This window comes from Tympanuchus pallidicinctus, unplaced genomic scaffold, assembly GCF_026119805.1.
Source record: "Tympanuchus pallidicinctus isolate F22 unplaced genomic scaffold, pur_lepc_1.0 scaffold21, whole genome shotgun sequence".
Classification (NCBI taxonomy): Eukaryota; Metazoa; Chordata; class Aves; order Galliformes; family Phasianidae; genus Tympanuchus; species Tympanuchus pallidicinctus.
Window position 1 is genome coordinate 5,349,967 of NW_026294733.1, and position 15,572 is coordinate 5,365,538.

Sequence of the window (15,572 nt, forward strand, 5' to 3'; positions counted from 1 at the left end):
ATGTGTTTCTGATTCTGTGCAGTATCAGCAATAGATTATGATGGCTGATGAGTCCAGGCACTTGTGATAAACTCACGGCTTAATTAGCCACCCGTTTAGAGACATATTCTAGGAACTAATTAATTCTTTCAGTTTCTGGATTAAACCATTGCATAAAGCATCCCTTCAAACAGAGAACATTATATGTTATGCTACTGTAATTAAATAAAGAGTTAACGGAGCTTGAGAGATGCCCACAACACTTAATGAGGATTAATTAAGCAACATGATTTACAGCTGGAGAAGATGAAACTGAGCATTTCCAAGCTGGCAATGCAAAGCAGCTGTGGCTGCTGAATTCATGGAGGCACACATGGGGAATGTGCCTCAGCAGGAGTTCTGCTACAGCAGCCTCGCTGACCAAGTTTGTCTATCACAGACTCATTAAGTTTGGAAAAAAACACTAAGATTACAAGGTCCAACAGTCAACCCATCACCACCATACCACTAAGCCATGTCCCTCAATGCCACGTCCACCCTTTGCTGAAAAATTGCCATGGCAGTGACTCGTTTAGTAAGGTTGCATTCAGCCCTGGCAGTGCCCCCATTGTTTGGCTGGACACTTACCTCCCTGTTTCCCTGCTAGGAGTTAAGACCTTGGCAGCAGGAGGCTTGAAGGGCAGATAAAGCACAGCCAAAATACTTACAGGGTTTCCTCTAGAAGCCTTCCCTGAGACAGCCACTAAATTAGCCTGTTATTAATTTGTCTGATCTTTTCCTTGGATGGCAACACAGTTTATCTGTGTAACAGCATCATTACACTCCAGGCACACCAACTGTAGAAAATGGTTGGCTGGTATTGGTCTTCTTTGGCCTGGTTAGTACAAACAGTTCAAGTGATCAGTGTCATCAGTTCTCACTTCAAGAGAGAAATCCTGTGTTGGCTCTCCTGTAAACCAAAAGAAAGAAGCTCAGTGAATATAGGCCAAATTAAGAAAAGAAAAATCAAATCAAAGATTTTTTTTTTAAAAAAAAAAACAAACCATGGGATCCTTGTCCAGAAATCACCATTTGGCCTATGATATCTTCTGTGCCTCAGCCGTGATGCAGCCCATGTGCTCAGTGCATGCCCAAGCTGAAATCTGCAACTATTTCTTGGGTGTCCCTGTATTTTTTTCTCCTATTTTCATTCTGCAGTCCTAATGCCTATGTAACAGATTACCTGAATAGACCGACTCTCTCCCTGTTTCATTTCCCAGGCACGGCAGTCTCATTTTTTGAGAGCAGCTGCTTCCTTCATCCATACATCCTCCTGAGTCAGGTGGCTCATGTCCCTCTGTGCCAGCGTTCTGGTTTTGTGGCTGTGAACACACAGAAATCCTGATACATTTGAGAATTCCCACAGAAGTTGAGCAGCCATATATTACCAAGTTTTGTAGCTTTCAGACTGCTGTTAATCATTGTGAGATCTCGCTTAGTGATTTTCACTCACTCCAAAGCTGTAAAGCTCAGCGAGAAAACAACTCTGCATCAATACAGGCAGCTGAAATAACTTCAGTGTTGGTAACTAAACTGCTCTCCTGGATGTATACCAGATGCCAGCAGTCCAGCTGGAGCCAACAAAAATCTTAAGTTTCCCTGCTGTGAATGGCTGAGGGATTGACTCTGTCCTCCCCACATAACCCTGGTCTCAGCCATTGGTTTTAAGACAGCTCAGTTCTGGATAGAAGACAGGACTGCAGTTTAGAGACCCAGAAGTAAATATTTGGGTTCTCTTACAAACAAACTTACAAACAATGTGTGATGAGAAGCACAAGCAAAGGGCTTAGTGTGTGAAAACCAGCTTCAGTGAAATCAGTCTTTGCGCTAGAATAAATAATTCACTTTTAAAAACAATTAGTGCTGTCAGACCATTCTAAGCAGCAGCAGAAATGAAAGCTAAGGATTTAGGGTGAGTGCTAATAAAATTATAAAGAAAAATGTCTGCAAAGTATAGCACATCTCATTATTTCTATTATACAGGCTACATCACGTTCACAATTTTATAGGAACTGAGATGAGTTTACATAAAAAGGGAAAACCCTGTGTCTTATACCAGTATGTAATGCAGGTGTGTGATATTTTGCTAGATTATTGGGCAAATTACACCTTGGATTAGCCTCAGGGTAATGCAGAGAACTGTATGTACAAAACTGGGCTCATTTCTTAAGAGGATGAACAGGCACTTGCTGCAGTTGAACCAAAATCAGTTACATTGGAAGCCTGCTGGCTAAAATGCAATTTTCTTTTCCATTTGCTACATATATCATTGCTTCATTTTTCCTCAAGAATGGGAACAAGCATAAATCTGAGCAACGTTTATTTTTCTGAGGCAAAGGCTAAGGCAGGGATTTATAGAACACATCACATCCTCTGAAGCGGAAAATACAGAGGCCCAGAAGCAACCAAGGGAGGGGATATCACAGCATTCAGAAGTTGGAATTTGTTTGTTTACTTTTGCACTGTAAATTGGAAGGTGCTCTACAAGGCAATGGATGGGCAGGAGGTGATGGCTTGGTGAATCTCTCGGGCAGCAGCAGACCAACAGGCTGCAGAGGGCAGAGCTCGGGCAGCTCAGCATTACCTTCAGTGAATGGCCAGAACATGGGCAGAACCCACCCCTAACACAGACCTGCTCAATATAAGATCTCTGCTTCGTGCTGAAGGACCTAAAACTGCACAAACTGAGGAAAAGCACACAAGGGGTTTGCTGACAATGTCTGGCTTTGGCTTTACACTGTAAATGTTCTTTATTTAAATAAGAAACTGGTATTTCTTGTGCTGGAGAAACTCTGAAGAAATCTCTTAAGTAGACTACGAGCAATTCTCATGTAGATAGAAGGGCCATTTGTAGATCGAGGGGAGGCTTTGCACCTGACCTTGGTGGGTTGCCCACTGTTCTTTCCTGGCAGCTGTGTTTGGGCTTTTACATGCTTTTTTCTAGACTACTTCTGCCACAGAGAATGCTTGTATCAGCATTAAGAAGTAACAAGGCTTTGACTTTAGACTTCTCTGTCCCATCTGAAGTGAATCAGTTTATTCTAGTCTGTCTGATATTTAAAGCATGTAATGAATATTGCCACAACACAACCAACAAATATATTTATTATCTGTCTTGACAGACAGCATTCACATTCAGGTACCACAGTCTGTTGTGGTGGTTCTGTCATTTGCAAATATAACAAGTGAATGTCATGCCAATGAAAATGTTATGTGCTACAGACCCAGCAAACTACATGCTCCTGAGGGACTCTTGGCTGTCGGTCCAAAGACTCAATATTCATAATGTATTTCTGGATTATTTTTTGCCAGCATTTCACTTTATGTCAAACAGAATAAATGACTAGTTTCACCTGAAGATTAATTTCTCCTTCTTGTATTTCTGCAATAAAGCTGCAAACTCATTCATGTCAGCAGGGGAAGGATTATGACTTTCCCAGTGATTCCTGTGTGTCTCTCCCCCAGCCGGTCACCAGGTTCTTTGTGCTGGTTACATCCCCCATGACCACGATCAATATATTGATCAATACAGCTCTGAATGTTATATTCCAATCCATAAGGAATCTGTGTAAAAAAAAAAGGATTTCAAAAGGGATTGCCCAGAGTTCTTTTGCTTATGAAATCCACCAGAAAATAAATTTCTCTAACTCTGAGTGTACTTCCCAGATTCCTGGATTTCCTCCATCCTCTCCAAAACATCTGAAATTGTTTGCAGTGACGTTCTTTCCTCCTTGCTTGGAGGATACCAGGAGATGTGCTCTTTAATAAGGTGCATTCAAATGTTCATACTGAGCATAGCATTTTTCCTTTTGCACATCCCCAGCAAATATGCCTTTCTGCTCCCTATGATGCTCAGATGAAACCTTTCCCTTAGGTCCTTCTTGCACACAGAAGTTCAGAGGGGCTGTGAGCTTGGAGGTGACAGTTGTACAACATCCTCACTAGCAGATGTCCAGGAACAATCCTGTTGAGATTACAAAGGATGAAGCCAGATAACAGACCATTATCACAGGATGTTTGGGGATATAGCTAAAAGAAAGTGGGGGCTTAGCAATCTCTGAATCATACTGAAATGAAGAAGCTGTCAAAGGTGCCTCCTGTGCTCCTCAGCATGCTCCTGAAGACGATCTAACCTAGCTGTGAGATAGCTCTTGGCAAGGGAAGTGGATGAGCAAAGGCAGCATCATGCTTCCTGAGGAACAATGGGAGTGGCAGCACAGCCAATGAGCAGAGCATGCTGCTTCCTTGTTTGGGTATTGCTTTCAGCCAAGCTAACAGGGATTAACACCTTTCTATGGATGCAATGCAGGGAATTAAAGCCTGCACGTGGGGGGGAGTGCAAGAGGGGCAGAACAGGGATGGGGAGCACAGAGCTGCGCGCTGTCCTTACTGTACTGCAACAGCCAGAAAGATCAATGCGGTGGAAGGATGATCCATGAGGTGCAATAACAAAGGGACTAGCACAAATGGAAAGGTGCTACAAAGGGAAAGGAAAAGTGCTCACCCATCTCTGAAGATCCAGGCTCACAGGGAAAACTCCACAAGAGGGGGGATCTCCAACCAGAGAACCTTCCCCAGGGGCAGTCAGCCCTTAAATGAGGTCTAAGAGAGGTGCAGCCAGGCTGCAGCCCTTCCAGTCGTGCAGCTGAATTACCTTCACCTGTGCTCCCAGGGCTGACCAGGTCCTTTCCCCATGTGCTCAATCAGTGGTTCAGGCCGTGACTCAGCAGTTCCCATACACACACTGAGGGAAAACTGAGGTGTGCTTTCATCAGACATAGGCTGTACGGAGGAGAATATGGAGATTTTACTCAAATTAAGCACCCACTCCCAATGTCACCATCTGTGAGATGACATTTCATCCTAATAACACGCTTAAAAAACAAACTAGTTATGAGCTCAGCCTAAAAATTTGCAATGTTAATATTTTTTATGATATGATGTGTAAAATTTTACAAATTCACATCCAGAGATCCGTAACAGAGAAGCAGCCTAAAGTCAGGAATGTGCTGGTTAATGCATATCGTAGAAACAGAAATACTGAGAAAACGACCTTTCAGATCTCACCATCGGGTGCCCTAAGCGAGGGCTGGAGTGCAAAGACCTCTTCTGGGATTGCCAGAGATCACTGGGATGCACAGCACAGACAGAACGTGGGTGCACGTGGGAAGCAGCCCCATGGAGCACAGGGGAGGCAGCGGGGGCCCGGGGAGCTGAGCTGGGCGGAGGAGTGGGAGGGAGCATGCGTGAGCCCCAGGTGCTGTGCGGGAGTCGGAGATGGTTTGTTATTCAGGAACTTCCACTCCTGACTGACATCAGCGACGCGCATATGCTGGAGTTTTGTTACAAAGCATGTCATTGTTTAGAAGAAGTCTCGTTCTGGCACACGCAGAGTTCGGCTTTTGCGTGCACAAAACAGACACGTGCAATGATTACGGAATTTTTTTTAGGAGAGGATTTCAACAAACTCCTGTTGCCCCTTTCTGTTGGATGTTTCTCATTTCCATTGGGTGTGGGATAGCTGGGGCTGTGCAGCATGGAGATTAGGAGGCTCTGGAGAGAACTGAGAGCTGCCCTTTAGTATTTAGAGGGGCTGTAAGAGAGCAGACTCTTAGCAGCATCTGTTGTGACAGTGCCAGGGGAAATGGTTTCAAATTAAAAGAGGAGAGGTTTAGACTATAATATATACTATAGACTATAGTATATATACTAGCAGAATCTTTTTACAATAAGGGTGGTGAGGCATTGGCACAGGTTGCCCAGAAAGATGGTGGGTGCCCTGTCCTTGGAGACCTGCAAGGTCAGGCTGGATGCACTCAGCACTGATGGAGCTGTGGGCGTCCCTGTTCACTGCAGGGCAGTTGGACCAGATGGCCTTTAGTGATCCCTTCCCACTCAAACAATTCTGCAAAAAAAAAGCCAATTTCCCAGATAGCTGCAGTTCTGACACCATAGCACATGCTAGGAGCCTGATGACTCTTTTGCTAAAAGGTGTCCATCTCTCTCCATCAGCCATAAGAAAGGCCTCAGTTGCTTAAAGAGTAAGGGAAAAAAACCCAGGTGCAGGCCAGTGCTGGGGCTCATGGCCGCTGGTCTGCAGTACATTTGAAAATAGCAATGCTTCCATTGCACAAGGAAACAGCTCCAGTTTCTTCTGCCCCACTTTCAGCTTAGACAAATGGCTTGTTTCTCTTCAGCTGATAAAAAATCCAATTTTCCCAGTTATGAGATCTCCATTTATAAAAATCATTATAATCTATTTGAATTTTCTTAATAGATCCTTTCTTGTACTTCTGTAATTGAAACACCTTACTTAAAAACCAGAAAACTATTGTGAGCTCTCCCATCTGTAGGCAGCTGTGAGCTGCTCTTAATGTGATGTTACATATATATTTTTAACATAAGTGAGCACTTCCAACTATTCTAATTATCACATTTGTGCCTCTTATGAATGTTGCATTAGTGATGATGCAAAAATGAAGTGTAGGCCAAAATTGACAGGTGATTACAATATGTAATGTAGTGCCAAGCTTAACATTAATGAAAGGAAAATACACAGTTAATGTGAGGAGGAAAGTGCCCACCTTCTGCAGCATGGCACTGGGTGGCCCCTCTCATTTTCTTGCTTGTTTTCTCCAGGGCATTCTGTTAAAGTTGAGCTGAATGTCCTGCGAGGAAAATAAGGAAAGTGATAAACATCATTCAGGTCAAGCACCTGAAAGACAGAAACATGAGCAGCAGGTTCTTGCCCTCACACCCAGGGGAGGTGAAACAGTCTGTGGATCTTCCTAGTGAGGAGAGCATGAGGTGCACGTGGGAAGTGGTGGGGAGCACAGTTCTGGCAGGATCAGAGCTGCTAATGGTATAATGAGGCTAATTATTTTGAAAGTGAGCTTTGTGGTTTGAAAGCTGCCATGTTTGACAGCTCTGGAAGGCACAGGCATCTGCTTGTGCATGAAAAGGAAAAAGCAATTAGGCCACAGGAGCACAGGAGCACAGCAACAAGTTCATCAGCTGCATGGGAAACAGAAACTTCATTCTCAGCTTCTTTATTTTTTGGTTTCATAGAACCACTGAGGTTGGAAAAGACCTCTAAAGCGATGGGTCCAACTGCCCACCACACCAGTATTGCCAATAACCATGTCCCCAAGTACCACATCTCCACATTCCTGGAAAACACCCAGGGACAGTGACTGCACCTCCCTGAGCACCTGTGCCAGTGCATCACCACTCTTCCTGAGAAGAAATCTTTCCTAATAACAAGCCTGAACCTCCCCTGGCACAACATGAGGCCATTCCCTCTCATCCCATCTTGAAAAAAACAACAAACCCGGGTGAAAAGAACCAGAGCAAAGGTGAAATCTAAAGAAGGAGCATACAGGGGAAGTATTCTTGCCTCAATCCATGGTGAAAGGAGGCTCAGAGAAGTTGCTTAGCTTGCCCCTAACAGGAATCTTTGGAAGCTACCTCTGAGCCTGGGGCTGTCCTGAGTACCCAGTAACTTTCTGTGAGCAATCGCTTCAAACAGGTCTCTGAAGAATGTGGTAGATCTCCACTCTTACAAAAAGCTGTTAGGTTGGCATTAACATACCTGTTGTCATCCCCCTGATTTTAACTTCTGATATCTATCAATAATCTTCCAAGAGGGTATTACTATTCTGCACAAAAATGGGACTTTAGGGCATCATGCAGAAGGCTGTGGAGGATAGCTAGAGATAATGACATACAAAAATGTGCTCCTTCAGCCCTATTTTTTATTGAATTTGATTCTTTGCTTCTTTGCTGATCTATGTGGAATGCCTTGGCTGACTCAGGCCAGGCTCCCAATTAGTTGCCTTCATTAATCAATCTCTTTCCAATCTATTTCCTGTGCCAAGTGAAGGGTTGTGTTCAGCAATCTACCAGAGAGACCCAAATGCTTCTCCTCCATTCATGGAACAGCGGAGCAGAGGGGCAGTGTGCTGGGATTAGCTGTTGAAGCTGAAGTCGCTTAAATGAGTTCCTATAAATTTTCATTGACCAAATTCATTAACAGAGCCTGGCAATAAAAAGAATAAGGAGGGAAGATGTAATGAATACTTTCTGTTCCAAGGAAACAAACTGGTTGGGTCAAATTTAGTGAATGTTTTCAGCAGGAGAAAAAGGAAAGGAAACAAGATCCTGAAGTGTTTTGACATTTTATTTCAAAACCGTACTTCAGTTTACTATTTGACTACACTTCAAAAAGAAGTTAAACATCCTCCTCAAAAAACAACAAATGCTTCCACCGTAAACACAAAAGGAAATGAATGGGAGGGTATTTTGCTAGAAAATGTTTTGAAACATTTCTATTGTCAACCCTGCCTGCAGCAGGGGGCTGGGAAGGGGTGATCTTTAAGTCCCTTCCAGCCCAACCCATTCTGTGATTTATGGTTCTCTGATCATCAAGATGAAGTGCTGTCTGTGTGCCCATGGTTGTACGGCCATCACACGCTATGTGGGAACACCAGGACCTGTTGGACTGAGGTGCTGTGGGAACACATCATGGGAATGTGGGTGGTGGGAGCAGGCGGGAGCCTGGGCTGCTCCGTAGGAGTGAGAGGAGGTGGCTCAGCTGAGGAAAGCATCCGTCAGGAATGATGGAATAGAGGAAGGAGAAAGGTGAGGAACAAATGCATTGATTGACGCTTCCTTTGTTTTCCGTGGCTTGTCAGATAGAAAGCTTTTTTTCTTTTTTTCCAGCTGTATATTTCTCTCACTCAAAGGCTTTGCTTAATTAGAGAACTGTCTGCTAATTTTAAACCTGAGGAGGCATGCAGAAGCCTTACAAAATGTGCTTGAAGGCTGGATGATGTGGGCTGCAGACAGCTGTTCTTAAAACCTCTAACTGAAGTTTAGTAGAGAATGATGAGTGCTTAATTCCAGCTCGCGAGGTCTGAACAGCATTATTTGATTTAATGACAATTAAGATATTCAGCACAACTACTCAAGAGTGGAAAAAAATAAATGCATGTCGAGAGGTAGAGATAAATTTGTATTTACGTTTGACTACAAAGGACTGTAAATAAACAGTGCTGTCAGATCCATCTAAATAATTTAACAATCCCAATGTTTTCCTGAGATCTGGATTTTCACTATTCAGCTGCGCCAGAAAATTGAACTTTTGGTGGATTCCTGTGGATTTTACCTGAAGGACTGCGTCAGCCATAAGGAGAAGCAGACAACCAAGAGTTGTTCCTCCTTGTTTTTTAAAAACCAGGTAATGAGCAAGATTAGGACAGGCCAGTCATGCCTTTGGATTTGGCATGGGCATCTTAAGAATTCAGGGCTATGTTCTCTTTGGGGATAGATGGATACTGCTTGAGACAGCTGGGCTTCACCAGCCCCTGCCGAGGGTTGGAGCAGGGGACACGTGGTGCAGGTTAACCTCATGTTACCAGGCTCACTACAGAGCATGGGCTTCATTTTCCTCTCCTGGTCCTGGCTGTAATAGGACACACAGACAGCGACTGTGTTTGCTCACCCCCCTTTGGTGACGGGCTGTCCTCAGGGCTGCAGGACATCAGTCACAGCATCAGGATGACACACAACAGGCTTAGGAAATGATATACTATAAGCCCTTAGGAAATCCTGCAAGTATCATGCTCATCTTAGGAGCAAGAAGAAATGAAAATCCCACAGAGAAACAACAGGAGCCATTCATCCTGAAAGCGTTAGATATATTGCTGGCTTTGCAGCACTGAATATGGAATCAATTTATGTTGTTCTGCAGTGTTGATACATAGCAATGAGAAGACAGAATGAGCTGTAATTTACTGCTCCCTCTCACCACCGGAATCGTGTTGAGGGGGTGTGGGAGTCGTTCTTATCTCACTGTGTATTTTCTATGGTCAAATGTGGAAGTTCAATTCAGAGATGGAAGCATGAGTCACTCAGCCCAGAGATGGCAAGCTTTAATTTCATGAGGCCTACGAACCTGGTCACTGCAAGAGGACAACTCTTCACTGACCTTTTAAAAATTAAATATGCAGCTGTACTGAAATTGGATGCTTCATGAAAATGCATTTCATTTGGATCACGCGTATTCTCTTTTTCCAAGAGAAAATGGAAGTGAAACAATGTATTTTGTTCACATTTCATGTTGACATCTTGTGTATTTCAGGCTTAAGAAAAAAATAAGACTATTTTTTGCCTTTTTCAAAATGAAAAATGTCACAGATTAAAAGAGCAAATCCTGGAGACAGTTGGATCTTATGCTCACTCTTCCCAACTTTCTGATTATTCCCCAGGATCTCCCAGTTTTCCAAACTGCTGAAAGCATCTTTTCAGGGAGCAAATAGCACCTCCACCTTCATCTATCCTCAGCTCCTGCAGCCCTGGAAGGCACTCCAGTGCCACAGGCACATTCAGTGCTGCTGTTCTGAAACACGAGTTCAAGGTTTACTCCTCATCCACTGAGACACAGGACGGTCTGCACCATCTTCCTTGGGTCCTTCTGGTGTAGGCATGGCAAATCATGATGCCAGCCATGAGCCGCACTGAACTGCATTGCCATCCTCTGCCATCAGTTGTTTACTGTGGGTTAGCAGCTGCCATAACATGCAGAGTCAAAAGACTGTTACCTACCTGTTCCTGAAACAGGAATCAAGTAGGCAGATGCATCACTGTCTGGAAGAACTAACAAACACCCATCTTAAGCTGTTCTCTTTTTCCCTGTACGTTTTTAGTGCATTTATGAATTATATTGTTTGCGTTTATAATTACAGAGCTGAACAGATGGTGGAAGGCTTATTTCAGAATGATGTGTTCATTAAAATAACCTGCTCCGGTCTGCCAAGTGATTGTTAACTGTGATCCCAATTTCATGTTGCAAAGAGTTACTTAGACTTCATCAGTTCACCTGGAAGTAATGGAGCTTCGAGAGATGGGCCCCATATTGAGCATAAAGCTAGAGCAATGGTGCTGTGTGTTGTCAGTGGCAAAGCATCAAAGGGATTTTCAGCTGTGACAAAGTAAAAAAAGGAGAATTTGGAAACCACATTTTTCAGCTCTAAGAAAAGATTCAATTCTATATTCAGTTTGGAGGCTCTATTCCATTACCGTGAGGCTAAATCCAGCTTCCACCTATGCCCAGACTGTGATCCAAATACCTAAGGCTCAATAATGGTAGTTTCCACTATTAAAAGTGACTTGAAACTTGATCACAGTTTACCATCTTCCACATCTGCCTAGTGATGTTTTATCTCCTTCTGGTCCTAATGAGCACTCACCGAGTGCACCTGCAACTAACTGGAGGTTTCCTTATGGAGCTGGGAATGCTTCTTTCTTCTTTGGAAATCTTTTTTTCCTAACCACACTGCATTCCAAGGCAGTCAGTGCATCCTCAGACATTTCTTTGCTCTTTATCCCCCTTTGCAGTATTTCATTTCTGAGATTTCCTGCCCCCGTTTCCCCCCCTCTCCTCCCCCCACATTGAGATTTCAGGATCTGGTCTGAATACGGATGAAAGCAGGACACAATGTCAAGATTTCTTGGAGGGGCATCTATTTTCCCAGGTCTGGTGCTACCCAAGTTCTAATTCCTGGCCCTCGCTCCTCCTGGTGAACACATCCTACCTGGGTTACCTCCAGGCACCCCACTGCAACCGGGAGATTTGCTTCAGTGGAAGTCTGCTCAGAAACATTTACAGATCTCCTACAGCTGAAAGCTTTGCTCTTCTGCATCAGAGCAGTCGGCAGCACCGGTACCCCCTCAACCATGCATGTGGTCATCAGAATTTTGCAGGCAGTGAATTAGTGGAGGCCAAGATGGAGAGGAGTGGGACCAAGGAATGGGAGAACAGTGGGAAAGGTGGCTGTGTTCACTGAGAACAACCAGAAACATTAATGTTTTCTGCCTTGTTCAGAAAACATTTTCCTGAGATCTGACTGCTTCAGAGAAGCAGTTCTCCTCTGAAACCCTGGATCTGTTGGGAACCAACACGTAGGGCTGCTTGGCTGGCATAGCTCGTGCCTGGGAGAACTTCTGGAGATTGGAAAAAGCATTTCTTCTGGCACTCTGATTTTAGCTTGCAGGTTATTATTTCTGACCTATCCGTGTCTCTGTAATCACACGTTTCTCTGAGACCTCAACCTCCCTTAAACAACCACTCCCATCTGTTCAGCCTCCTAGCTGTAAATGAACTCCACTTGTACGTTTTTACAGGGAATGGGTTGTCTTCAGAAGAAGCTAGGCAGCACTCAGCACAACAGATTCATGCTTTAATTTGGACACCAGAGCTGCTGGCAGGAAGATGTAGCTGGATAAGGATTATTTGTGATTTCTGTTTTGTTGGAATTTAATGCCTGCTTTAAACGGAAGTGTTTTATTTGGAATGCAAACAGCTGACACATGCACACACACACACGTGTTAAAAACATGTATGAAGGACATTTCCCAAAGAACAACAGCCTTTAATGCCTTTACGTGAAAATTTTCCCCAGTCACTTTTACGGAATTATTGCTTATTGTATTTGTTTAAAAGACAAACTCAGAGAAACCAGCACAAATTCAGAAGATCTCTTGGCCCCACAGATCTGTTTCACTTCTCAACAAAAAGCCAGTGCGTTCTTTCCAGTTGATAACAAATTGACAGCTGAAGCTCTGCTCCTCTGCTTCCTGCCTTATGGAGGAGCTTAAAGACTCATTCTACATTTACAATGTACAGGTTACCAAAAAGATTTACAAATACAGGGAAATTTGGTGCTCATCAGCTTTCTCTATGGTTTGTGCCTAACCATCCTCAGAGTCTGTGGCAATTGTGCCCCAGCCGTCCCAGCAATGCAAAAAGCTCACCTGAGTCCCCATCAAACACCAGGACAGCAGGAACCACCTTCTGCCAGCTCAGAAATGGAAGCAATTAATCATGTAAGCAGATGCACTGGAAGAGGATCACTAAGCAGAGAGTGGGGACAGCTGTGCACCTACAGTGCTCTGTGACAGCGCTGCTTCCCCCATTAATCTGCCTTAGTCCAGCTGAGCTCTTTGCCATGCTTGGGCAGTTGGGGCCATTCATTTTTGCCATGTTTTCTGTGCTATTGTTATGGCTTTTGAAGCAAAATTATTTCTCCTGGCCAAGGTTAAAGAGGCAGAGGCTGACGAGGCAAAATGAAGCCCAGTGTTCACAGGCAGGCAAAGGGTAGGAGATGCAGTAGACCCTTAGCCCCTCAGTGAGTCAGCTCTAGCTGGGAAGGGTTGTGTTTGCCCCTTGTCATCAGTTCACTCTTAATTAATGAGCAGCACTACCATTATGGCTCTGGCACCCACCAGAGTTCTGTGCTCTGCAGTAGCCCAGAGGGCTCTGTGGGGATGGCAACTCCTTCATTACAGCTGGGGAAGCCAAAAAACAGCACCTTTGGCTGCACTTCCATAAGGAATTGTGCAAGTTGGTGCGAGGGCTGGATCTGCAGAGAGCACAGAGTGTCCTGCATCCTGGTGGTGCATCCTTCCCAGCTCTTGCTGTGCTCCCAGAACAATGCTGGAGCTTTGTGTTCTGGTCGTGGGCCGACGGGGGGTAAAACCACACAACTCCTCACTGCTGAGCTGAGAGCTAATCCAAGCAGTTAATTAAAGAGTCCATTGGACTGTCAGAAAAACCAAGAGACACAGAAGCAATTATCTCCAAATTGGTCATCATCACAAAGTACCATTTAGCAAGTATGTGAAATGCCTGCTGTGGGGTCCTTGTATGGGTAGCAGTGCCTTTTGATCCCTGGGGTCTGTGGCTGGGTGGCAGTGTTCAGATCCAAGCGGAGCTGGCAGGTGGCACAGTGGGACATGACAGTGATGCTGCTCCTTGCTCTGGGAGCAGCCAGGTGCAGGAGCAGTGTGGGATGCTGCCTTTAATCAAGCCTGGTTGCTTTGCACACCAGTGTATATAAATCTCATCTAGGAACTCATTATAGGCAGGAAAGCTGAGCAACTAATTTGCTGCAGATAACTTATTTAATACATTTAAATCTCTCTTTTTCCTTGCTCACAAATTATATCTTCATATCCATTACTCAGATCTAGCTGACAAATCTGGCAGAATTTAGCCCCCACACACAGGGTGCAGGCACTGCTTTCTGTTTGGGGAGACAGACCCTGCAGTGCATGGCTTCTGGGCAGGCTGAGCACATGTGTTCACATAGGTGAGGCAGAAGTGATTCTCAGCTGCTGCTGTGCTTTCTCTTTGAAACTTGTTTCCCATTGATTCTGATGCCTGAATGGTGTTTTCAGAACGCAAATCAGTTGAGATGTGGTGGCACAAAGCAAGGCAGGGCTGTTGCAAAGCTGCCATTAATCTGACACTAACTGTGCCATGTGGCAGGCAGCTTTAACTTTTATGTGACAGGAGAAACTACCATAGTGTAAACAAAGTGCTCACACAAAATCCTGACAGCAGAGGACTCCTTTAGCAGTTTCCTGGAGATGTGGGTAAGTTTTTGGTACGGAATCACACGCCACTACCAAATCATGCCCAGCACACCCACAGCACAGCCTTCATACCCTGCCTGTAAATGCTCTTTCCTGCTCTCCTACTGCTCCTCTTTCCCCACAGGGTAAACAGCTGGAAGTGCTGATCTAATGCCAGCAGCTTCAGGCAAACCCTGTGAGCCAACAGAAATCCTGGGACACCTCAATGACTCCTCTGTAGCTTAATCAGCTTTGTAACAAATGGCATCACCTGATAAATTGCCCAACCATTTTCTGATTCCTGCAGAAGAAAAAATCAAAGGTTTGGTTCTTTGGCTGTCCTCTGTGAAGTCAGCTTTCAGTGCCTGTCTGTTGTGCTTCTGAGCAAGCCAATATACCTGCCCTGTTCTCAGAGTGAGGGCTCTCCTGGCTCTTGTCCCGTCACTGTTCATAGCAGGGGTTTTGTGTCCCTGAGGTTTGCTGGACCACTCCACTCCATGTGCTGTGGCTCACTTGGTATGGGAAATCAAACTTGCATTAAGGCTTGTATGCGTCATGGTCATCTAATCAGAGTGTCTGTTCGGTGTCAGATGCAAACAGTCTTCTTGTTTCTTACATCAAGCCTGTATCTTGTTGGTAGAACAAATGTGATCTGGCAAACTTTTATGGTCATTGTTCAAAGTGATGGAGTCCTGTGGGAAGATGTTTCAGTGGATATGTCTGCATGTACAATAACCTGTATTAAGTCAATCAAGCCTAACAGCGTTGAAAAACAGCATCTAATATGTTGTCAGGGGGAAAATTCCCCCAGCAATATTCACCAGGACAAATGTGGACAGGCAGTGAATTCTATATCATGGCTTTTATCTTGAGCCCGTGGCTGATCTACTAGAACTGGTGGATACATCATTTGGAGGATTCTCACATCATCTACCTCAGACATCTCAGCAGCATTCTAAGCACTATACTTTAGGAGCCTAAGTCCTGAGTATACTCAGTGGAAGGATGCATCCAGTTTAATGATTCCAAGTCAACTGATATGAATATTTAGAGGATATGATTCTGGGTTTTCAGGAGCTCACTGTACATGGGCTTGTGCTTTTTATCTAGCGCTAACGAAGCTTTGTTTTCCCACTCTC

General features: G+C 44.4%; 1 protein-coding gene and 1 long non-coding RNA gene across 2 annotated transcripts in view; one reads left to right on the plus strand and one right to left on the minus strand.

Moving 5' to 3' along the window:
• The window catches only part of HTR4 (5-hydroxytryptamine receptor 4), a 100,333-nt gene that overhangs the window by 82,088 nt on the left and 2,673 nt on the right, over positions 1 to 15,572 (plus strand). The window lies entirely within an intron of this gene.
• LOC128081346 (uncharacterized) lies at positions 1,765 to 4,794 on the minus strand. Its single transcript, XR_008207154.1, has 2 exons — positions 4,523 to 4,794; positions 1,765 to 3,982 (listed from the first exon to the last, which is right to left on the minus strand). It is a non-coding gene; the product is annotated as an uncharacterized LOC128081346 (long non-coding RNA).